This window comes from Mauremys reevesii, linkage group 13 (assembly GCF_016161935.1).
Source record: "Mauremys reevesii isolate NIE-2019 linkage group 13, ASM1616193v1, whole genome shotgun sequence".
NCBI lineage: Eukaryota > Metazoa > Chordata > Testudines > Geoemydidae > Mauremys > Mauremys reevesii.
In genome coordinates, this window is record NC_052635.1 from 25,284,553 (window position 1) to 25,308,436 (window position 23,884).

Genomic DNA, 23,884 nt, shown 5'->3' on the forward strand with positions numbered 1-23,884 from the left:
CTTTTCCATGGTGCTCACGACAACGATATCCAAATACTTCGCAAATATTCATGAATTTATTTCTGCAGCACCCTGGTGAGATGGGGGGCGTTAGTCCCGTTTTACAGAGAGGGACTCAGGCACAGAGAGATGAAGGTCAAAAGGATTCACTAATTCTGTGTGCCCAATTTGGGACACCTAGGAGGTTTTTCAGAGTACTCAGCCATTATAGCTCACTTTATATGTTCAAAGCCCAGCACCCATTGACTTCAGTTACAGCTGTGAGCGCTCGGCACTTCTGCAAATCAAACCCCAGGGTCTCAGGTCAGGCTCCCGGAAAAAGAGGAACGCACAATCAGTGACCACCTGCAAAACATTTGGTTCAAGTGACTCTCCCAGCATCATGCAGGAACTCTGAGGGCAGGGACACAAGCCAGTTCTCCAGGGCAGCATTCGACTGCCTTACATGGAACCATCCTTTCTCTTCCAGCCATCCCCTGCCTCATTCATTAAATACCTTCAAACTTCCACAACAGATGGCAAAGGGGCCCTACAGACACTAGCCTCCTTCATTCAACAACCCTGACAGATCTCCACAGCACGGTCAGTACTGTGCACTGAACGTAAACAAAAATAGTGTAATTACACACTGTATCCTCCTAATGCATAGTCACAATGGCACTGGCATCCTTACTTCTGGCATTTTCTAACTTTTGAGTGCTTGACTTTGCAACCTTAAGAATGTTCCTTTCACATAGCTCTGGGGTTTTTGTTTTTTTCAATCTACTTTACTAGGTTTTTAAAAAAAGCCAACTGAAAACACAGAAATTCCATCACTTGCCAACATACTGACACCCACATGGGTCATCAGCAGAGTTGGAACCTTTAGATCCATCGCACAGACCTCAGCCATTTGACCGAACAGAGTAAATGAAAGCAGTAGTAGGTTGTCATCCTGTATGTAGACCACCCCTAGAGGGCGATGGGACACACACTTTGCCGGTAGGTTACACAGATAGTTGCTGACAGCAGAGGAATGGTGAGACTCTGAAACCAAAGAATCATAGGAGTGAAAGACTGGAAGGGAACTCAAGAGGTCATCTAGAATCTTGAGTTCTATTCCAGTATCAGAGGGGAGTGTTCTCTAGTGGTCACAAACGATTCTGCCTCTGCCCTCCAATGCCCAGCTCCTTGCCCCAATCCCAGGCTCCCCATCCAGCTAGTTCCAGTCCCTCCCCACCCTTACTCCCCAGCTCCCATCCTATCCGTCTTCCCTCCCTCCACACTTCAAGCTACCTCAGTGCCTACAGGGACAGCGCCTCCCACCCTCAGTTCCTGTGCCCGGCCCACAGAGCCCTGGAACAGCTGGGGCAACAACTGCAGGGCAAGTCCTGCTGAGCCCATGAAGCCCTGAGCTGGAGCATGCTCATTGCAAACAGAATCATCGGAGAATTTAGCTGCCAAACTCTAACAAGGCTCTACTGAGCCTGTGCACACAGATTTTTCTCCAAGGTTTATAATTTGGCCAGATCTGGGCAGTTGTTCACAGGACTGTCAAAGGGGACATCCCTGCCACAAAGGCCATCTCCACACTAAATTTAAATTCCCTACTCCACAGCATAGAGATTCTCAACCAAATGATTGTAGGGGGTTTTTGTTGTTGTTGTTTTGTTTTTTAACTATGGCAAAACAATGGGGTTTTCCCTTATCTCTTTCTTGGAAACAGCTGAACACATTTTGCAGAAAATTCAGCCTGAGTCAGATACCAGGCATGGAAAATTTCAGCCCAAAGGATTCAAGTCTGGCAAAGTTATAAGCAAATGAAAACAGGGCCTTATAATGGAAAGTGTCAGGTAACCTCAATGACGTGCAATGCTAGTGGCTCCACTTAGAACCTATTACTACTGTCTGCCTCCCTCATTTGTTTTCTTTTCCTCTCTCCTTTGTTTACTTTCAGTCCCTTTTCTCTCCACGTTTCCCAGAGTGTCTATGCACCTGTGCTTCCCCAGACAGATCTCACACCATCTCTGACAAATTTTAAACTGTCTACTGTATCTATTCCCCTACAAAACCCTTCCCTTCTCCTCTTCCTTTAAGGCACAGTTTCTCCTCTGATCCAGCCTTTCTATTTTTACCTTTCCTATCTCACTCCCTCACTCTCATCTGGGTTATTTTTGAATACGTCTCTCTCTTCACTGTGCTAAATTTCTTCCTTCTCTATTCAGCCCCCGCCCAACACGCACACATACACACACACCCCCATTCATGCTTGATCTAACCTGCTTCTAGCCTCTCTCTCTCCCCATCTCCCTTTTCTCCAGCCTTTCTCCCATCCTTTCCATTCTCTTCTCTAACGTAGCTTACCCACCTATCATCTGCATCTCCTTCTCGTGTGCTCATCGGTGGGACATCTGGGTAGCAGAGCGCAGTGTAAAGCCAGAGTCACAGGCAGGACTGTGCTCTCCATACCTCTCTTGTTATACAATTAAGGGGTCTGAGGAAGAGTCAGAGTTCCTCTGTCTTCTCTTTTGGACCCTCAAGTGTTCTCCCCTCACCCCGATCTCTGCCCCCCCCCCGTCTCTCTGGTCTCTGAATTTCCCTCTCCCAGGCATCTGCTCCTCCTACTAGAAGTCTGAGCACAGGTCGTTTCTGGCCAGCTAACCCTAGACACAGGATTTGGGGATCCCCTCCCTAAACTCGGCATCTTATGTGACTTCGCATTCTGCACATTTCTAGTGCATGGTCCTGAACAACATCATTACAATAACAAACCTGTGCCCCTTCTCCTTGCTACCTCTTAAAACTACTTGACTGCTGGCAAAAGTTCCAGCTACCGTCTGGGCAAAGCACCTCTGCTGTGCCGCCGTCTGCACTGGCTGTGTCTATGCAGGGCCCCTGTGCCGTGCTGATGTCTGGACTGGATACACCCAAGGCACAGTGCATCTACCATGATGCCGACACACCCAGAGCACGTCGGCCGTGTTCCCCTGCAGTGAACATGCCGGCACCTCCTGACGTCCCCCTGGAATGCTGACGGACGGCGGCAGCACGGCAGGGACAGTCGGGGAGCCAGCAGTGAAAGGATTTAGTCCCTTTTAGTCCCTCAGGCCTGATCTACACTTAAAATTTAGGTCAACATAGCTACCTCATTTTGGGGTGTGAAGAGATTCATGCCCCTGAGCGCCGTAGTTAAGCCAGCCTAGGCCCAGGTGTAGACAGAAGAATTGTTCCATCGACGTAGCAACTGCTGCTTGGGGAGGGGGACAGTGATGGAAACATCCCTTCTGTCAACATAGCAAGTGTCTACACTACAGCACCCCAGCTTCAGAAACGACCGCTTCCCGCAGCAGCAGGCTGGCCCTTTAAGAAGCAACAGTGAGTCTGCAAGGTTACTGCTCACCGCCCTGGCAGCAGGGAATATCCCAGTCGGTCCACAGCTGGGCGGCTGTGCTCAGGACCCAGCCGAGCTGGGGAGAGGAGGGCGAGGCCGCTTAGTATGTCACCCTGCAACCACCCCGTGAGCTCCAGAGGGAGCCCCCCCCCGTCCTTCCTGTGCTACCAGCCGGGCAGGGCTGGCGTGAGCGTGACGTTCCAGCCCAAGGCCTGGCAGGGGGTGCAAAGAGGAGCCCCTCACCACGTGAGGCAGCTCCGAGGAATGCAAGGAGAGCTCCTTGCTCATCCAGCCGAAGGGTCTGAAACCCCCATCCCTGGAAGGTGCTGAGGAGGGGCGCCCGAACCCTGCACCACAGGAGGGCCCCTGGAATTACTGATGCTGAGCTCCCAGCACAAAACCGCACAGCTCGGTGGCAGTCAGGGGAAGCTTCCTAAAGTCCCCAGCAAACCCTGAGCTGGAGTCCAATCAGCCCTGAGCCTTCCCCAGCACCAAGGTAGCCTGAGAGAGGTGCTTTGCACTGGGCAGGACAATCTCTCTCAAGCCACATCAGCTCTGCGGCGGGTCCCACAGCAAAACAAAGCCATGAATGTGCTCCCAGCTCCTGGACAACGACTGCAGCTGCTCCTGCCCAGGGATCAGCAGGAGCCAGCGAGCTAAACAAGTCCTGAAAGCAGAACTCCTGTGGGAAAACTGCCTCTTCCCCCTCTGCAGCGGAGGCACTTGGGGAGCTGGGTTGCACTCAAGGACATAACTGGGTATCTGGATATGCCTTCATTTGGCAGCTCCTGGCTAACCCCAGCCCCTGCATGTGTCTGTCTGTTGGGCATGGTCTGGGGAGCTGGTACTGCCCCAACGCAGAGCCGCGACCGGCCGGAGAGTTTGTGCTGCCTAGAAGAAGTCCAGCATTTGCCTTTCCTCTCCCTCCCCCTCGCTCCCGTTCGCTGGGCAGCTCCTACCTTGGCAAGCGCTGTCTGTCCCCATGCCTGCAGCGCTGCTCCTCTCCCCCGGACTGGTGCTGCGCATACACCGCACTGCTTTCTGCGGAGCAGCCTCTTCGCTAACTTTAACACCCCCACGCATTGATTGATGCCTACTGCAGTCGCAGCAGCCCTCGCCGCACAGAGCAGGGAACTGGGCTCCCTTCCCACACTGCCAGGCCAGCTTCCTCACACGAAAACCCTCAGCGTCATCCCCCCTGGGGACCGCCCTCCTCAGACAAACCAGCAGGCAAGCAGAACGCTTCGCACCCCAAGCAGGTACGCCTGCTTTGCACCGCGCTGAGTATCAGCCCACTGCCCCTCCGCCTGTCTCGCCTGCAAACATGACTCATTTCAGGTCAGTCCCCAGGGAAGGAAGGAGTGCTGATCGGATCCTAGGAGAGCATCCTCACCACACACACTGGCGGGGAAGGGAAGAGAGGGCTTTCGTTGTACAGCACCAGCCCGGATGTTTCAGCCACCAAGGGCTGATGGGCAGATCCTGCCGTAACAGGCTATTTAAGCTGGGAGTTCGCCACGTTACCCACAATCTTTCTCCCTGTTCTAAGGGATAAACAAATACCTCCAACCGAAAAAAGCACATTTCATCCAGGGCCAGAGGACAGGAAGGGCCCGCGTCATCCAGTCAAATCTCTGCTACCACAGGCAGGCAACCTGGTCACATCAGCCCGTTCATAAATCTACCAAGCTGCATCTTAGAATTGAGTTCTTTTGTCCCCACTCCTCTCAGTGGGAGCCTGTTTCAGAGCCTCCCTCCTCTGATGGTCAGAAACCTTCTTCTCATTTCCAGCCTAAATTCCTTCAGGGCCAGTTTATCCCCATTTGGTCTCATACTAGCATTGGCCTTTAGCTTCAATAGCTCTTCATCCTCCCTGGTGTCTACGCCCTTGAAGGATCCCCAAGCATTTTACGTTCCATATTACACAGGCTTGGAAGGATTCGATTTTGATCAGTAAATGTCAGTAAATGTCGATTTCACTGTACACACAGAAAATATTTCCATTGACAACAATTGAAATTTACACACAGGCAAAGTAAGAAAAATGCTGCTCAAGAACTTTGTTTGATTTAAGGATATTTGCTTTGCATATTTTGACCTGTAATGTTGACAATTTGTGTTTTAACGATTATAAAGCTTCAACTTTTTGAATCTCAATCTCTAGCGACATTAAGTAATTGTCTACACACCCCCACCCCCGGTTGTCTGATCCCCCCAATAATTTCCCACAACTTTGAAAATTTAAATTGATAAACACTGGAAAAAAAGGCTTAAAATAAACATTGACAACCACTGAAATGATAAAAAAAAAATAAAACTTGAATTCTGCCAAGCCTGTGTAGATGGCATATACCAGAAAGATTCAATCTGCTTTGAGATCTATCGATGAAAAGTGCTATGTAAGAGCTAAGTATTTCTATTATCCTCCACTGAAATGCGGCCAGCTCTGGGGTGGAGCATAGAAGGCATTATGCACCAGATTACAATACACATCATTCCTTAGTGCAGGGGTCGGCAACCTTTCAGAAGTGCTGTGCCGAGTCTTCATTTATTCACTCTGATTTAAGGTTTCACGTGCCAGTAATACATTTTAACATTTTTAGAAGGTCTCTTTCTATAAGTCTATAATATATAACTAAACTATTGTTGTATGTAAAGTAAATAAGGTTTTAAAAATGTTTAAGAAGCTTCATTTAAAATTAAATTAAAATGCAGAGCCCCCCGGACCAGTGGCCAGGACCTGGGCAGTGTGAGTACCACTGAAAATCAGCTCACGTGCAGCCTTCAGCACACGTGCCATAGGTTGCCTACCTCTGTCTTAGTGTATCCTTTGCTGGGGGTAATAATGAAAATCATAATTAATGGGAGTTGTGTGGCTAATTCCCCAGGGCAGCTGAAAATCTCAAACGACAGCACTTAGCTCCTTCAGGACACCTTTAAAACGAGGATTTCAGAATGCTTTCTAAAGTTAATAACATTTTAAGAAATGGGGAAATCGAGTGGGGTGAAGGGCCTGATTTCCAGAGGTGCGGAGTGCCCACAATTCCTAATGGAGCTAGGGTGCTAAGCAGCTCTGACTGTCACACCCTAAGGGCCTGAATCTGACCCCCTTTGCTCATGCTGGGTAGTGCCTTCCTCCACAAATACTCACTCGCCCTGGAATCAACAGGGTACAAATCAACGTACGGCTGGCAGGATCCGGCCCTAAGTGACTTGCCCGTGAGTCAGTGACAGGGCTAGGCAGAAAACCCAGGAGTCCCCTGCACTAACCCTGAGGCAGGCTACACTCCAGTGCCCCTGCAGGTTAACAGGAGCAGCAGGAACGCGCCTCTATACCCAAGTTTTTCACAGTCCCTGAGCACTTGGGTCCCTAGCACAGGGTGGCTGGCCCTTTCACGGTCCCCTCCTGTAGCAAGTCTGCTCCATCCCTGAGAACACACTGCCTGTAAGTAACTTCATAAATATGACAGTGAGGTTATTTCCCAGTCACTCCCTAATTACAGTATAAATAATGTCCCTTGTAATACAGCAGCACAGAAGGTTCCCAGGCAGGTGCTGGGAACTCGATGCAAACAACACGGGACCCCCGAATGACAAGGGCTGAATCCAGAGTTATAGGGTTGGATCCAGTCCTTGGTTACCTGAGGGCAAATGTGGAGTAACTGTGTTGTTGCTGGCGGAGTTCCTGCCGGTGTGAATGGCAGGTGGGTCTAACCCCTGGCCTTTCCACGAAGGCCCGAGGGATGGCAAGTCAATCAGCTCAGAGAAATAGCAGAACACTCGTTCACTCTGCAGTTCTACATCCCGCACGTGCCTCGCTGCGGAATAACGGGCTGAGCTTGCTCCCTATCGGAGCAGCTGGGCTGGAATTTCACAGTCTCATGGAAGGACAGTAAACCTCATTTTCAGAACAACTTTCAGATCAGGGTCCTGGCTCCTCTTGGTCACAACAAAGATCCCTCCATTCACTGGCGCGGGGGTGTTAACCCCTGATCCCCGACATTATTCCAATTCGACAATGACAAGCTGCTACCCTGGATTCTCTCTGGTGTGCCTCACTTTCTGTTCTAAACTGTTGCTGTGCAGCACTAAACAGCTGCTGTGTGATCCACCCCAGCAGTGATTGCATTTCCACTGCTGGTGAAATGTTTGTGTTTCTATACCCCACAAGTATTTACGAGACACTTTGTTGTGTAACAAACAGAACTGCCCTCAAGCCACTGAATTAAGCGCCACCCTTTTATTTTTGCAGCCATATGAAGGCAGGATCAGCTGCGATGTGGTGTAGCAACCATGACATAAATACAGAGTAGACAGAACACATGACAGTGCATTTGAATGTAAAGGTTTCACCAGTAATCATGTGAGATGGCCACATGACCCCCCAGCAGCACGAGTTATGCAGGTCAGCTCACACGAGAGCCAATGAAAGCTTCAAACCATTTCATGCCATTGGGAGTCCTGCAAAAACCACATGTTGTATAGGAAAGCTAGCTTTGCAATGCTCTTGAGTGTGTGAAGGGTTGTTCCTGGGACTATTGTGTGTGTCCTGCAGCCCGTCAAACTACCCGATCCTGTCACTGCAGACACCCAGGCAGAACTGGCTGAAGCTAAAGGGCTCCTGATAGCACAAAGGTCACCCATGAGGATCTGATTGCAAGACTGGGGCCTTAAGTTACTAGCAATCCAACCATGAAGGCCTCTAGAGAGAGCACGTAACTGACCAGACTTCTCAGACACAACAGTGCCACGGCTACAACAGTTCACAATGCACCAGGGCCAGACCCACTGAGAATCTCCCCTTCATTCAGATTTCCAGCCCTCCAGTAGCAGAAACAAGGGCTTGTCTACCCTTGAAATGCTGCAGCTGCACCGGTGTAGCACATCAGCAGAGACATTACCTATTCCAATAGGAGGGATTCTCCCATCGGCGTAAGTTATCCACCTCCCCGAGAGGCAGTAGATAGACTTCTTCTGCTGACCTAGCACTGTCTACACCAGGGGTGGGGCGGTATAGCTGTGTTGCTCAGGTGTTTGGATTTTTCACACCCCGGAGCGATGCATCTGGATCAGCCTAACTTGTTTGAAGCAGGCTGAGGGTTTGGAGGGTTAGAAATGATCTCCTGGGGGATGGGGCAGAGTGCAAGGAGCATGCACAATGCTATATATCACATGGGTATCACCCCCACTCATGCAGGCTGCGTACAAGACATATATGCAACCTGAAATATGGTGTTGCAAATTGGCTCCAGCATAATGTAAAGTCTACAGAGATCTGTATCCCTCTATATTGCGCGCGCGCGCGCGCACACACACACACACACACACACACTTGCAATACACGTACCATCTGCCTCAACCACTGAAAAGGTGACAGCTGGAATTAATTCCTCATCAGTTCCTCTCTATCCCTGGCTCATCTCCGCAGTGGAGTTTGCCTCTGCGCTTCTTCCTCAGTTTAGCAACGTGGCTACACAGCCTGCATTGATTTCCCTGTCTTTCCCGGTAGGATTTCCATGACCTCCGGCTGGCTCACAAAGGCACAGCTCTGTTCTGCCGTACAACTAACACATCTGTATGGCAAACGCACCCCTAGGAGCCTTGCTTAGTTGTCAGGAATTGCAATGCACCCAGGAGCACTGCAATCCCAGGCACAGCGAGTGCCATTTCATGTACTGTCAGCAAAGCTCTGGGCGTCGTTATCCCTCTCTGGCTAGCACTGTGCTGAACTGAGACAGACACTGTTCATCCCAGCCTGGCATACGCGGTGCTGACAGGAGTCAACTGCATTCTTGCGGAGGGAATACTGCACATTGCCAGCATCATGAGGCGATGATAATGACTTGACATGATATAAATGTGATTCACCCCCAGAGGATTTAACAGCAAGTATATATAGGGATTGCCTGACTGAAATGCAGCCACCTCTGGGGTGGACCGGGGTTGCTGCCTACCAGCCACACCGCAGCATCGCCACACAGGGTTCAGGGTGGGAAGCGAAGTAGAACGCTGTATCCAACTGAAACCCAAGGAAGAATTTTAGGTGCGTAGACTGTGCGCGCTCAGACTGAAATCTGGCCAGCGCACGGGGGCTAAGGTTCTTGCAAAAGAGTCCTGGGATCAGTCCAGGAACTGATGTCAGCAAACTGTAAAATGGTGGAATGACTCAGCAGAAAAAAGGTCTGCCAGATGTTCTCCTCAAAGCCTGGGAAGGCAGGCTCCCACCTTCCGAAAGGCTTCTCACCCCACTCTTAGAGCCTGCCCCAAAGCCCACTGGTCAACGGGAGCCTTCCCGTTAGTTAACTGGCTTTGGATCTGACCCGGAGTCTCTCCCCTGAGCAGGGCAGGAGAAGCTGAGCTGAAGTTAACACTGGGGGATCAGGCAGCACACGTGGAGTTTACAGGCCAAGCCATCCTAGAGAGACGATGGGCCAGAAAAGACAAGTCAACATCTTTGCACTTGAAAGCCACTGTGTTCTTTTAATGCCCATGGCCTGTGTCTCAGCTGGTGGAACTGGGGGAGCCCATCTCAGGCAGCAGAGGGACGTCAGTGTAGCTGAGGAGGTGCCCTGGTCACTTTGGAACCAAACTTTTCAAAGCTGTTCTACCACCGCTTCGGGTCAGCCTGGTGGCAGGCCAGAGGCACTTGTTTAATTTCTAGGTAGGTTAGATGTGCACGTGGAGGGGAGGAATGTAGAATGAGGCTCAATAACATGGGGCTAGGCAGTCTCTCTCATTAAAGTTGTGACATCTCTGTCAATGACGTCCCCTCCAGAAGAGGACACGCCCACTAATCCTATGTCAGGGTACTGGGTTAGCAGGAAAAGCATCACCTACCGAATCACCAATCCCATATCATGTGTAGGGAGGCCTCCCAGCCAAGAGCTGACTGGTGCCACACTTTCAGATGGTAAGACCTGACACAATCAGAAAGCCTGTGTGACTGCAAAATTGCTTGAGGTTGAACAAACCCTTGCCACTGTGGCCCAGGCGAGCTGTACGCCAGGGGATGCCCCAACCAGTGTTCCAGGCAGAACCTACCCCTGTCTCCCATATGGAAGCCTGCATGGAATAAAATGGGAAGTCTGATGAAATAAATAGTCAGCCACATGAGCAGGAAAGGAGGAATTAACCCCTGCATGCCAAAAGGCAGTGCTTTCTTACAGCTAGGGCTTAAAGAGTCGTCCCATGCCTCTGATCCAAGGGAGAATCGGAGAAACAGATGGAGTCAAAAAGGAAGAGTGGGAGATGGGTTGGGAGAGAGAAAGATGCACAGAAAGAAGAGAAACTGGGGGGAAAGCAGAGAGGACGCAGAAACAGAAGCGTGAGAGAGATCAGACAGAGAGGAGGTAAGAGGCAAAACAAACAACAGAAAGAGTGAGAAAGAAACAAGGAAGGAAAGAGATGGAGCCAGACAGAGATCCCATGTCTGCTGCACTGGCTAGAATTGGTCTGCCACCTGATGGGAGAGATGTAATTAACTATGTTGTTAATATCATCCCCCTGGCTGAGTTCAGCCCTGCTGGGTTTCTTCTGGGAGCTATGCTTGAGGGGAGATCTAGCGTTTGTTATTTCTACCCAGTAGGAGGAGGCAAGGCACACCACACACAGGGGCATCATGTCCCATTAGCGCTGCCTCCGCAGGGCAGGTCCTCTGGGAATGAGACCTTCACACTGCAAGCCAGCTTCTGCCAGGGGCTAGGAGCACCAGACAGATCAATAATCTCCACAATGTGCCCCCATGACTTGACCTTTCCCTTTAATCAAATGAAACATCTCCAGTTTCCCTGTCCTGTGTGGCTGCCATTTCTCTGGAGCAGCATGGGAAAGAGGTCTGTGAACTGCCCTGGGGCCAAGGTTCTTGCCTTTGGTGATTCGGTTCCCATGTGCAAATACTCACCTTCTTAACTGGGGGGAAGTTTCATTCATGACTGAAAGTGCTGGGCCTCCCCAAAACTCAATTCCTCATTGCTAGGGGACACTGCAAAGAGCTGAGACAGTAGGTGAGGTGGGGCCAGCCTGGGACAGTCCTTTGTACAGGGCTTGATCTTGCTTGGTGCTGAGCATCCTCAACTGACAATGATTTCTAGAGGCTTCCAACCTCTCGCAGGACTGGGCCCTTCACTCACTCAGTGCTGTTGCTTTAAAGATGAGCAGGAGGAGCAGCAGTGCAGTGGGGGGAAGGGAGGCCGGGGAGCAGGAGAGCTGTTCTGCCTGCTGCAGCGCTGTGCCTGGTGAACTCGGCTGGGTGAGAGTCAGTCACCAACTGCACCTGGGGATGCTGCTGTCACAACAGCCCATGATGAGGAGGGGGCAGGGATTTGTCCAGGCCATCTCCGGGGGTTAGGGCTGGAAGAGTCGTGTTTTTCAACGAGAAGACGGGAACCTTATTCTGTCCCAAGTCTGGTGTTCAAGCTTTCCTCTCCCCTCCAGAAAGGATAGGGCAATGGACAGCTTGAGTGCAGCGAGGATGTGCCAAGTCCTGCAGCTTTGGGGAACAAATCTGAGATGACACAGAGAAGGGTTTCCAGCCCTTGGCTGGGCTGGCTAATTAATGGGGGGCTATCGTCCATTTCAGCTCAAAGATCTAAGTCGCTACAGCAAAGTTCTGGGCGGGGGCAGAGGCAGGGGTGGGGGTGATACACTCAAAAGGAGAATATGGGAAATAGGGCAGATGAGAAATGGTGACGCCAAGGGGATTTTGAGACAGAATGGCCAGGGGGACTGGGGTTTTGTTCCAACTGTTTTAATTACAAGATTGGCATCCAAGGAGGACAAAGGCAGGGGGAGCGCCTGAGTCGGCCTGTTTCCCAGTGACTCAGCAATCGGTCTGACCCATCACACACCAGCTGTTTGGCAAGGAACAGGCCCTCAGAAATGCAGCTCCCCCCCCCCAGGTCAGAGCTGCCTGGGCTCTCTGTGGCTGTTTGCAATCAGGATGCTGGGGGAGGGGGCGGGGGGACCTGGGGAGAATAAGACTTTTCCAAATATAAAGTAGCAGGAACAGTGGTGTCTGGTGTGGGTGCGTTAGCCTCTGTCCAGTGGTGTGAGTGTTGCAGAAGCATTCAAGGCTGGACTCCCAGGCTGCAGTATTCAGGCTGCATTCCCCAAACCCAGACCTGCTGAGGGCCTGAATCACCTGCCTCATTTGTTATAGTGACTCCTGCTGGGAGAAGCTGGGCACTAGAGCAGCTGTGAGCTCTGCTGCAGCCCCTGCTCCTGCACCGCCCCTCCAGCACCATCTGCTGGCAGAGTGAGGTACTTAAACATTACTTAACCAGCACCGCATCACTGTTGCGAACCGGGCTAAGAGGCTGTGACAGAAACTGCCTGCTGAATGGCCAAAAGAGACTGACTACAGCTGAATGAAACACCCTGTATCCATGGAAATGGGGCAGGAGCAGGTTCCAGATCGCAGGGGCATGTATTGCTTGACAAGTACCAAAAGAATCACCTGGCTAGTTAGGAGGCAGAACAGACCTAATCTATAGTGTGTCTGGCAGATCGCACCAGCTCGACCCTAGCGTGCTGAAGCCTGGCAGCAGGTAGGGTGTGCCCCGATGACTGAAAATGCTCCTTCCTGCCCAGTGGCACCATCTGCTCTCTCCCTTCTCCCACCCCCCAGCACCTCACTGGGCTGCCAGATGGCAGTGGTGACATCCAGACAGTGAAGTACAGAACCTCCAAGGACGCCTTCTTGGTCTCCAAACCAAAGCCACAAGACTGGGGTTGGGCATGAGGGACACCACCTCCCCTCGCACTGAGATCCAGCTCAAGCCTTTCTTGGGTGAAGCGATGACTGGGGCAACACAGAGATCTGATCGGAGCAAGAATGGGAAAAGTTCCATCCCACACAGAGCACAGGCCGGAGAAGCATCACCTCCCTGACACTGGAAATGAGCTGGCTAGCTGGCGAGGCTGCCCTTGCTGTTCCCTGGCTCTGCTGATATGGCTGAACTGCAGCATAATTTTCTTGTGTCCTTGCAACCATAACCTATGCAGGAGTCCGTCATTTGTATTCTCCATTGCAACCAGAAATGCTTTTCGATGAGTCAGACGCTCTGAAACAGAGCCAGTTTCCTCCAGCCTACGTGGGATGCAACTTAAGCTCTCAGTTTTTATGGAGGGTCTTAGCTAAATTGGGTTTGGGGTTGTGTTTAACACCAACATCACAGCAGGGGCAGACCAAGCACACCAGCTTCCATGGCAGAGCGTTCAGCCTCTGGGAAGTATTGCAGGATACCTGGTCATCACAGAAGACCGAGGGTGGATGGGAAGTGAGCCGGACCTGAGCGGGGAGGTGAAGAGGGAGCCATGTGCTCTCTGTCAGTGGTTGCAGACCAACACTTCTGGGGAACTCACAATAAGAGGAAGCATCTGTCAGCTTCTGCATAACAGGGTCTTTTAACCTGCAAGCTGGACTCACGAGGTTGCATCATCACCATCATAAGCAATGGCTTCCTGGGGAGGGTTGGCAGAAAATTTTCCCTTCACACTTTTTTTTTTTCCAGTGGAAAACAGCTTTCCTGGCCAGATGGATTTTATACAAAAAAATGTCCATTTTCACACAACGTTTTTTGGGTTCTTCATAAAATGAATTGTTGGGGGAGGGGGTTGGATGAAACCCTCAAAAATGTCAGCGATTTTGATGCAAATGAGAACTGTCATTGCAGCACCAGTGCAGCAGCCCCCATGGTGAAATGGCTGGAGAAAAGATAAGGGGGAGAAGACAGCCCCAAAGCAAGAACTAGCTGGAGCCTGTGTGCAAGAGAGAGATGCTGATGGGGGGAGCAGACAAGGTCACAGCTAACTGATCCATCCTGTACCAAGCCCCACAGCCATGCTCATTTCAGAAAGCAGCTGCCTGCTCTCTGGCCCAGTCCAGGCTCATGAGAGCTTCCAGCTCTACATCCATTACGGAAACGATCCTGTTCAAGCAAAGAGGTTCCTGCCCAAGTCGCCGCGATGTGCTGCCCTGCCACCCTGCCTCTGCTTCCCAGCTCCTTGTACAGGGCTTATGGATTTTGGAGAACCACCAGCTTCACTGAGCAACTGTCACGTGACTGGAAACCTGGGAGGTTAAAGGCAGCTCCTCAGCAGTGCCTGAAGAGAAATTGAGGCATGCAGCAGAAAAGTGGTTTGCCCAGAAGAGTGAATTTGTGGCAGAGCACGAATAGTGGCCCAGGTCTCCTGAATCCCTGCCCACTTGTCTGTCTGTAAAGGAAAGAAATGTCATCCTCCTAGTGATGTTTTCATCCCCCTGGCAGCTCTCTGGCTCATAATCCGCCTGACGATCAAGGACATGCCATAGGAGATCAGACTCTTAGTCCATCAAGGCTGGTATCTTGCCTCCAGCACTGACCCATCCTTGACATGCCAGAGAAAGGCGAAAACCCTCCACGACACACACAGCCACCTGAGCATGCGTAGGTGGGAAGGGGAAATTCCTCTTCTCATGCTGAAGTCTGAGCTGGGAGCCAGACGCCTGCATTGTGGGAAACCTCATTTCACCCCAGCTTGTAGCTTTCCTATGATCCACACCCGCCTTCTAGATCATGGCAAAGGAGAAGCTCCTCTACACAAGAGGGAACAGGGACAGCACGTGGGCAGAGTGGCCGAGCACAGTGACTATAAGTGGCTCTCAACATCAGCCAGGCTCTTTCTTCCAGAAAGCCCACTGGCATATTATAGAGGCAGCGACATCTAGGGATTAGAGGAAAGGCCTGGGAGACAGGACACCTGGCTTCCATTACCAACTATCCCACTGATTGGCTGCATGACCTCGGACAAGCCACCGGCCCACTCTGCCACAGTTTCCCCGTATGTAACATGGGGATAATACCTACCTCTCAGAGAGGTATATACTGGGGGGAAGGGGCATGTGAGACAGAGAGAAAGAAGTTTAAGAAATGGATGCTAGTAAAATGCTTTGAAATCCTCAGGTGGAAGGTGCTAAGAGTTATGTCTTATGGTTTGTAACCTGTAATGGTCACTGCTGACCCCCACCAGGGATTTTAAGCCCAGAAGGGACCATCCAGCCTGATACAGGCCATAGAATTTCACCCAGAGATCCCTACATCCAGCCCATAACTGCAGGCTGAGACTGGGCTTCTCTCTGACAGACAACCAACCTGGATTTAAAAGTCACGGCAAGTAAGCGAGCCATTAATTTGGGGTTGGTGAGAGCATGGGTGAGGATCAGTTTCTCTCTGGCCTAACCCTTTTTCCATTCATCCCAGGTTTCAAGCTGTCCATTGTGCAACGGCAAGGCACAGGGAGGAAGGGGAACTGGGAGCCCTGCACTGAATTACTGCCACGGCAGCGACAAAAATAAAAAGAGCGCTGCCTCTTTAAAGTCTGGCCTGGAGCCAGCTTGAATATATAACCACAGTAGCTATGATTCAGTGGGTTTTTCCCAGCAGTCTCCTATTTGGGCTGCCAGGAGCAAAATGATTGAAAAAATGCTTGAGGAAACAGCCAGAGCTATACAGACCTACGAGAGGAAAACAAAACATACAGTCGGAATGTCTCTCACACACAGGATGGTGCACACTCAGGTACACCCCCACCCTACTGTTACAGAGAGAGAGAGAGAATGGTACACAAGCAGGTATACACACACTGTTACACACACACACACACACTGGTACAAGCAGATGTACACACATGACTTTTACACATACAGACACCAAATGGCATACATACAGTTGTTTGTTCCTCGTTGCACTGTTTGGGATTTTTTTTTAAACCAGCTCACAACTTTGTCAGTCCATCCGCCTTCTCTAGACAGGTTTAGTGTCATCACTAGCGTTCCCAAAGGTGTCAGACTGCGGTGGCTCCTGTCTCCACGTACACGCTGCCAAACAGTGATGCTCAGCTTCAAAAAGCTGTCAGCACGCGAAGAAAAGATACGGACGAGCGAGAGACAGCTCGCCTCAAAGGCCGTAGAGGTGATGTCAAAGACAACAGCGCATCCAAGCTGCATGATTTTGCCTCGAGGATCATAATATTTGGTGGTTTTTGTAAAGCTTCAGGTCCAGGAGTCTTGTTAATACATTGGAACCATGTTTTTTAAAAAGTAAGTAGCCCTTGTGGTACAGAGAAATTCCTGAAAATCTGACAGGCTCATAGAATGGAAGGTGAACAAAAAGAGCCTAGCATTTATTTCTTGTGGGTGAGGGAGCGGGGCCACCCTCTCCTGCTTTTGAATCTTTGGGCCTAGCCCCCCTATGGGCAGAGTTTCCAACTCATAGGCTTGTTCTTTTCCGTTGGACCCTCTTTTTGGTTTGGCTTTGGACTGCGAGGCGCTTGCATTCTGAAGATGGAAACAATCAAATCACTGTGGTAGAGCCAGCCTCCCCTGTGGTGAGCTCTCTGCACTGCTATGCAGCAGATCTAGGCTCCGTTCCCATGGCCCCAGCGCTCACTTTCCCAGCTCGGAATGATGCGGGGTCCTGCTTGCTGCGGGCTAGCATCTGCCTGCTCAGAGGTGAGAGAGCTGGCTTGGATTCCCAGTTCCCAGGGCCAGAGTCTGCTCACACAGCAGCTTTGTGACCCCTCTGGGGCTACTCCGGATTGGTGCTGTGCAAGCTTTAGCACAGCCCAGCTCCAGCAGTGCTAGCGAGGAGGTAGAGGAAGAACAATGAAGAGGGAGAAGCAGAGCAAGACACACCTGGCTGTGCCTGGTGCAGGCGACTGGTGCTTTCCAGCTGCCACATTAACAAGGGCATGATCCAGAGAGGGTGAAAGGTGACTGTCAATGAATTGTCCCACGGCCCCCAGTGAGGAAGGACAGCAGTGCTGAGCAAGGGGGCTGGAAGGAGGAGCTTGGGAAGAAGGTCAACCCCTGTCCACCTATCAGCAGTCACAGTCCTCTAGGTATGTCCCATCTTAGGGAATCAGCTGCTATAGAAGAGCAGGTGCAGATGGACCAGGGTATATTTGTGAGGCTGAGATGTCTAGTGGTTAAAGCCAGAGACTGGAAATCACATGCTCTGTCCTTGACCCTGCCTCCTCACCTATAAGTGTGCTCGATAATGTTTGTCCACCTTTGTGGAGAGCTTGGAGATCGCTGGCCAAGAGGTACTAAACACAAAGATGTCATTGGTGGAGGCTCCAGGCTGGCTTGGGGTGACCAGCCAGCCAAAAAGGAGGAAAACGGTCCCCCATCAAATGAAACTAAGTCCTTCCAAAGCCTCAATGCAACTGCAGAAGAGTTCCCTCCTCGTGGCAAGTGGCTGCCCATTGGGCAGATCCCCATCGGTCCCTTTGAACGTGACCTTCCAGGCTCGCGCTTGGAGCGTCCATGGGGGAGTCTCTCCTCTTCCATTCTAACTGGAGACTCAAAGCAATGGCAGCCCCAGGGCCCAACTGAGGTCTGGCCAGGTGGGCACTGAAAGCAGAGAGACAGGAAAAGGAAAGAGGAGGAAAAGTACAGAGAGGGAGCAGAAGACGAAAGAGTGGTAAAGAGGAAGCCAAAAGAGAAGGGAAGAGGGAGAGGAAGAGAAGAAAGATGCAGAGTGTGGGCTCTTTGGGGAAGGGACCATCTTTACTTTGAGTTTGTACAGCACCAAGCACAGGTCCCGGTCCACGTCTGGGGCTCCCAGTAACACACACATACTAACCAACAATAAGAGCCAGGGTGATGGGAGGGAAAAAGGAGGAAAAAAACTGGAAATGAGTTCAGAGTTCCTGCAGCTAAGCCCTGCTCCTCCCCTACATGGCAGCAGCTTTTAGCAGTGGGGGAGCCTGCAGCTGATCAGCTGCGACCTTCTCTCCAGGGGTCACAGCCATCAGTGGGAAATCCTACACAGGGACTGAGGGCATGTGAGCAGATCTGGGTCAGGCCGTGATGCTAATGAGAAAAACAAAGGCCTGGCTTTTCAGCTGCAGTGAACGGGAATGTGCCTGAACTCTGTAGTGCATGGTGCCTATGCTGAATCTTCCAGGCAGGAATTAGCGGAGGTGGGGATGGGAATCTGCATTTGGTACAGTCCTAGGAAATTAAAGGGCTGACACGGCTTCCTCAGCTTCATTGTACCTGCACCCAAATGGTGCTTGGGACATTTTTCGGGGTTAACCGAGATCTCTGGGGTGAATCGCCATCCCCTGTTTACAGCGTGAGGGAGACTGGTCTGTGTCCCCGGGGAAAACTCTGCCAAAGCTGCCAGCAAAACAAGCACTGCACACTGGGCAACCGCAAGTCCAGCTCCTTCCCACTGCACACTGGAGACTTACACACCCCACCGTGGTACGCTCGACTGCCCAGCGTCTTGTACACCAACCCACTGCCTCCGCATGCCCCGGTTACTGGTTCCCCGCAGTTCAGCACGAGCTTCAGCCCAAGGCACTTCGCTGAGTTTATTGTAAAACCAAACTGCAGATTATTTAACAAAGGCCGGGTTAAAGAGTCGAACAAAAGCAAGTAAAAGGATTTGGAATCGTACAGTTCCCGGTAAAAGAAAAACATCAAATACAATCTAGAGCCTCTACTTAGTGACCAGTCACTGTCCTGTGCAAGACGGTATTTCTCAGGCCTGAGAGCTGGGATCCACTTTTCATGAGACACTCGGGCTGGCAGCGTCGGCTCCGTGATGGATGACATCGTGTGTCCTTTCTTCTCCTCCTGTACACTCCCAGACTGTGTCTCCTTTCATAAGCAGGGTGTTTCATTAGCTTCAGCTCAGCACAGAATCTCCCCTATTCAGAGTCTTTTCTTAGGGTTCTTTTGCCTTATTACATGCGCAGGCCTGCACCTGGTCCAGACTGGAAACGGGGCTGGACCGGGCTGAAAGCCGCTGATTGTTCTCTCTCTGCGCCGAGTTAGCTGAGACCTGCCCCATGTCTCCAGCAGTTCTGAAACATACTAGTCTACGTTTTACACATTTCCCATACAGACATCTCACAATAACCAGGCCGATCAGCTAGTCCTTAGCTTTCAGCAGAGACCCCACACAACCCCCTTTGGCTGGACACACGGGTAACATACCTGCCTGGGCGTGTCTGTGCACAGTGCTGCTTTGGGCTCTGCTAACTAGGGTGACCAGACAGCAAGTGTGAAAAATCGGGACAAGGGGTGGGGGGTAATAGGAACCCATGTAAAAATTAAAAAACAAAAACAAAAACCAAAATCGGGACTGTCCCTATAAAATCGGGACATCTGGTCACCCTACTGCTAACAAACAGGCAGCAATGCATTGCCAGCCTAATGCCACCAGCGGAACAGCGGGATGCTCAAAGGGAAGGGGCATGGTGTACCCAACAGCAACCGCCAGCCAGGCTTCTCTTGCAGCCTGAGGTCTGCAGCAATGGGCACTACGATTATTTCAATTGTAACAGTGACTTCCATGGAAAGACCCCCTTTCTGGCAGAAGGATCCCACAGTGGCCTGCCACTCGCTATCCCCCCAGCAGCAGGCAGCTGTTTCCCAGGGCATCACAATGGTACACACTGCTATGCCATCCTCTGGAGCCGCATGTGCACTAGCTCAGTATGGAAGCAGAGGGTAAAGCGCCCCTTGCTGAATCACCAAATATTCAACCCTCCCTTCCTCTAGCACTGCAGGCCTCAGACTTCCACTGCCCAACTTCGGCTCTGTGCTGCAGGGCAGTCTCCCCTTCCCCTGATCTGTACAGTGTGGTTCCTGGGAAGCCTCCCAGGGCTTCCCAAGGGGGCCAGGCTGCAAAGCCTCACATTCCTCATCATTTCCAGTTCTGGTTGGATGCTCAGGGGAGCGAGCGGGAGTCTTGCCATCAATGGAATCAGGCCCGGGGCGCACATTCATCCGAGGGCCGATTCACTGGAACGAGCCAGCCAGGACGTTACCGGCCCCTACCCCAGCCTAGCAGGGGCATCTCCCAGCACAATGCAGGGTTGAGAGCCAGTTGCTCCCGGGGTTGGGGTTACACCAAGAGCTTCACTATCCCTAGCCCAGGCTGTCATTTAGCCAGACCTCTCCACCACCAGGCTGCAGGACACTGGGCAGCCCCTGGGCAATGTGGGGATAGCAAGGAACAGCCTCAGGGCCTGGTCTGCAGGGGAAGGAGAGCGCTCAGGCCCTGGCACAGAGCATTCACTAGAGTGATTCCTTCTGGACACAGACGGGAAGTTGCCTCTGACAGGCCTAAACTCCCTGCAGCTCTTCTCCTGGGGGTGCGCGTCTCTAGGTGGTGGGCCCAAAAGTGGGGTTGGAGGGGAGCAAGAAGGGGGCATCTCTCCCCCAAATACACCCCCATTAGAACCAGGTTTTCATAAACACATGCAGTCTGGGGTTCCACTGGCCCATGTGTCATACCAGGTGTTCTTCACTCTGATCCTCGGCCTGTTTCCTTCGCCTGCAGGGGTTTGTTCCCTCCTCCCCCGCATTCCCAGGAGGATCTGGGATCCAGTTTGGTTTTTCCCCCGAGGCCCCAGCATTCTCCAGGCTCCTGGGACATGCGTTCCCCACCCACATTTTTAGAGAGTTGTTTGTTTCGCGGCTGTTTTGCATTGTGTGTGCGTGTGTCTGTCTCTCTCTCTCTTTGTGGCAGCCCCGCTCTCCTGTGTATTTAAACCAGGAGCCCTGAGGGAGTGAAGGAACTGGAGGGAGGCGGACTGGTCCATCCAGTCCCTTGCCCAGTGGGAAGTGGCAGAATGCAAATGAAAGGCCTGGCTCCCTTGAACAAGGTTTGGTATTTCTCACTCCTCTCTAGCTGGGACTGCAGTTGGCCCACGGCACATGCAATGGAGCTGTTGGAGATTTGGGGGGAGGGAGGGGGTCCTCCATACACTGGTTTCACTGTAGCACAGGCAGCAGAAGGAATCTTTCCTGCATAATATGATTTTTTAAGAATTTTGGCCTTACTTTTCCAAAGCCTGAAATCATACGTGCCTAGGAGCCAGGGGACTGGCAGTCACACCTAACCTCGGCTGTGTTACCCGTGTGGTCTGATGGGGACAGGGTGTGGGGGCATTGCCTGATCCCTGATCGACGGTGGGTTAACTTCAGCTCAGTTTCCCCGAGAGGCCGCAGACTCACAAAAATTGTTTTAAATCGAGCAGGGTCACTGAGGGGCGAACTTTAAACACCGTCTCATCGAAGCTGCCGCTCCCAGATTATAAGAGATACCACCACCACTTTTCTCTGGCCATTTTAAGCACTGACTAAGCTGAATCCCTACCTAGAAAGGTTTCTGCTTTGTTGGTTTGGGACTGTTGGTTGGTTGGTTTCTGCCAAGTCATTTGACCAGCTTACAGTGATGCTGAGCGGATGACTTAACTTCCCCGCCAAGCCTCAGTTTCTCCATCAGCAAAATGAAGGCTAACAGAACGGAACTACACAGGAATGCAACTGACCCATACCTGTAGAACACTTGGATCCTCTGGTATAAGGATGCCATAGGAGTGAGAAGAATTATCACACCTAACCCCGCTCTGTCTAAGCACAGGCACTGGCTTCTACCCCTAGCAATCAGGTCCCAGGTTACTCGGGGCTTGTCTATACACAAAGTTGCATGGCTTTAATTATACTGCCATAGTTAAAGTGCTACAGCCCCGCTAGTGTGGATGGAGTTATACCAGCATAAATGAGTTTGCACTGGTATAATTTATTCCCATATAAGATTAGGCATATAACTATGCCGGTATAAGACACCTTTATACTAGTATAACTGTGCCCTCACTAGTGGTTGTACTGGTATCTCGGTTAAAAAGACCACATCCCAACTGTCAGATCTACTGGTGCAAAATCATGGTCTTCAGTTTTTCTGCGGTACAGTTTTCTTATAGTTTCCTCTCTCACCCTTGGTCCCCTTTGCCTGTCCCCTGGTTGTCTTTCAAGAACAATTAGCACTGCCTGTGTTGTTCTCTGCCTTTCTTTAACTACTGTATGTGCGTATTTTATACTCCAGACAAAAATAAAGCCACATTAATGCAGCACTTTGACTGAACAGTCAAGTATGCCTCAAGCCAGCAATTCAAAGATGGCTCCTAAAGTCGCTGCAACACTGCCCCTCCCGCCCCCATGAGACTGCAGAGAACTGGACTGCGGTATATGCTGTTAAATCGATGCCCTAATATATCTGTGCCATGTGGCCGAGTTATATCTACTGTGGGAAGAACAATAACTTGGAAATTTCCATGCTCTGAAGTGTTCAACGGTTGGCATCCTGCACAATACACAAGCTCGGGCAAACTGAATGCGCGCGCGGGGCTGTGTCACGTATCTAGTACAGCTTGACAGCAGCCTCTCCAAAGAATGTTTCTGCCACGCAGGAGTTGGAGTGGCATGGAAGGGGTTAAATTCACACAGCACTGGCCTATTGCATTTATTTGCATTGGATTTCCTGGGCTTAAAAAACAAACAGATGGGATGGGAGGGCAGGGGAGGGCAAGGAGTGATGGGGAGGGCCCTACCAAATTCACAGCCCCAAAAAATGCATCATGGTCCGTGACTTCTTGTCTCCCCCTCCGTGAAATCTGGTCTTTTGTGTACTTTTACCCTATACTATACAGATTTCACAAGGGAGACCAGCGTTGCTGTAGTAACTGTAGGGGTCCTGACCAAAAAGGGATTTGCAGGGGGGTGACAAGGCTATTTTAGGGGGGTCATAGCATTGACACGCTTACTTCTGCGCTGTCTTCAGAGCCGGGTGGCCGGAGAGCAGCGGCAGTTGGCCGGACGCCCAGCTTTGAAGGCAGCACCCCACCAGCAGCAGGACAGAAGTAAGGGTGGCAATACCATACCATGTCATCCTTACTTCTGCGCTGCTGCCTGCAGAGCTGGGCAGCCAGAGAATAGCAGCTGCTGACTGAGAGCCCAGTTCTGCAGGCAGCAGTGCAGAAGTAAGGGTGGCAATACCATATCAGTGCAGCAGCTCAGCGTAGTGCAGTGGGACACAGCCCCCCACCCCGTTGCCAGGTAATGAGCTGGGATGGGGCAGCAGCACTCTCCCGAGTCCCAGGCAGCCTCCAGCCATGCTGCCTGGGAAGGGACACTGCCCGGCGCGGTGCAGCGCAGTGGGACAGAGCCCCCTCCCACCAGGTAATGTGGGATGGGGAAGGGACAGGATGGGGAAAACGTGGGGCCCTGGGCTGGGGGTGGAAGGAGTCGCATGGGGGTGTCACGTGGTGAGGGCATGTGCCCTCCTTTGGCTGGTGCCCCCTTTATGTCCCTCCTCACTAGTTGCCACTGATATCAGGCCATCCTTACTTCTGCATTGCTGCTGCTGGTGGCTCTCTGCCTTGAGAGCTGGGGTCCCGACCAGCAGGTGCCACGCTCCAGCTGCCCAGCAATGAAGGCAGTGCTACCATCAGCAGCAGCACAGAAATAAGGGTAGCAGTACCACAACCGCCCCTACAATAACCTTGCAACCCCCTCCACCGCTCCCCTACAATTACAACACCGTGAAATTTCACATTTAAATACCCAAAATCATGAAAATTTACGATTTTTAAAATCCTAATGACCATGAAATTGACCAAAATGGCCCATGAATTTGCTAGGGCCCTAGTGATGGGGAATCAAAATGAATGCAT

The 23,884-nt window shown here is 51.4% G+C and overlaps 1 protein-coding gene across 13 annotated transcripts in view; it reads right to left on the bottom strand.

Annotated features, from left to right (window-relative positions):
- Positions 1–23,884, bottom strand: part of EPB41L1 (erythrocyte membrane protein band 4.1 like 1) — a 150,984-nt gene that overhangs the window by 81,244 nt on the left and 45,856 nt on the right. Inside the window, exon 1 of one of the 13 annotated variants that reach the window (XM_039498014.1) lies at positions 4,330–4,469. The exons of the other annotated variants lie outside the window; for them this stretch is intronic. The gene's annotated coding sequence lies outside the window, so the exon portion shown is untranslated. Of the gene's footprint in view, positions 1–4,329; positions 4,470–23,884 lie in introns of those variants that run through there. 13 annotated transcript variants of the gene reach the window in all.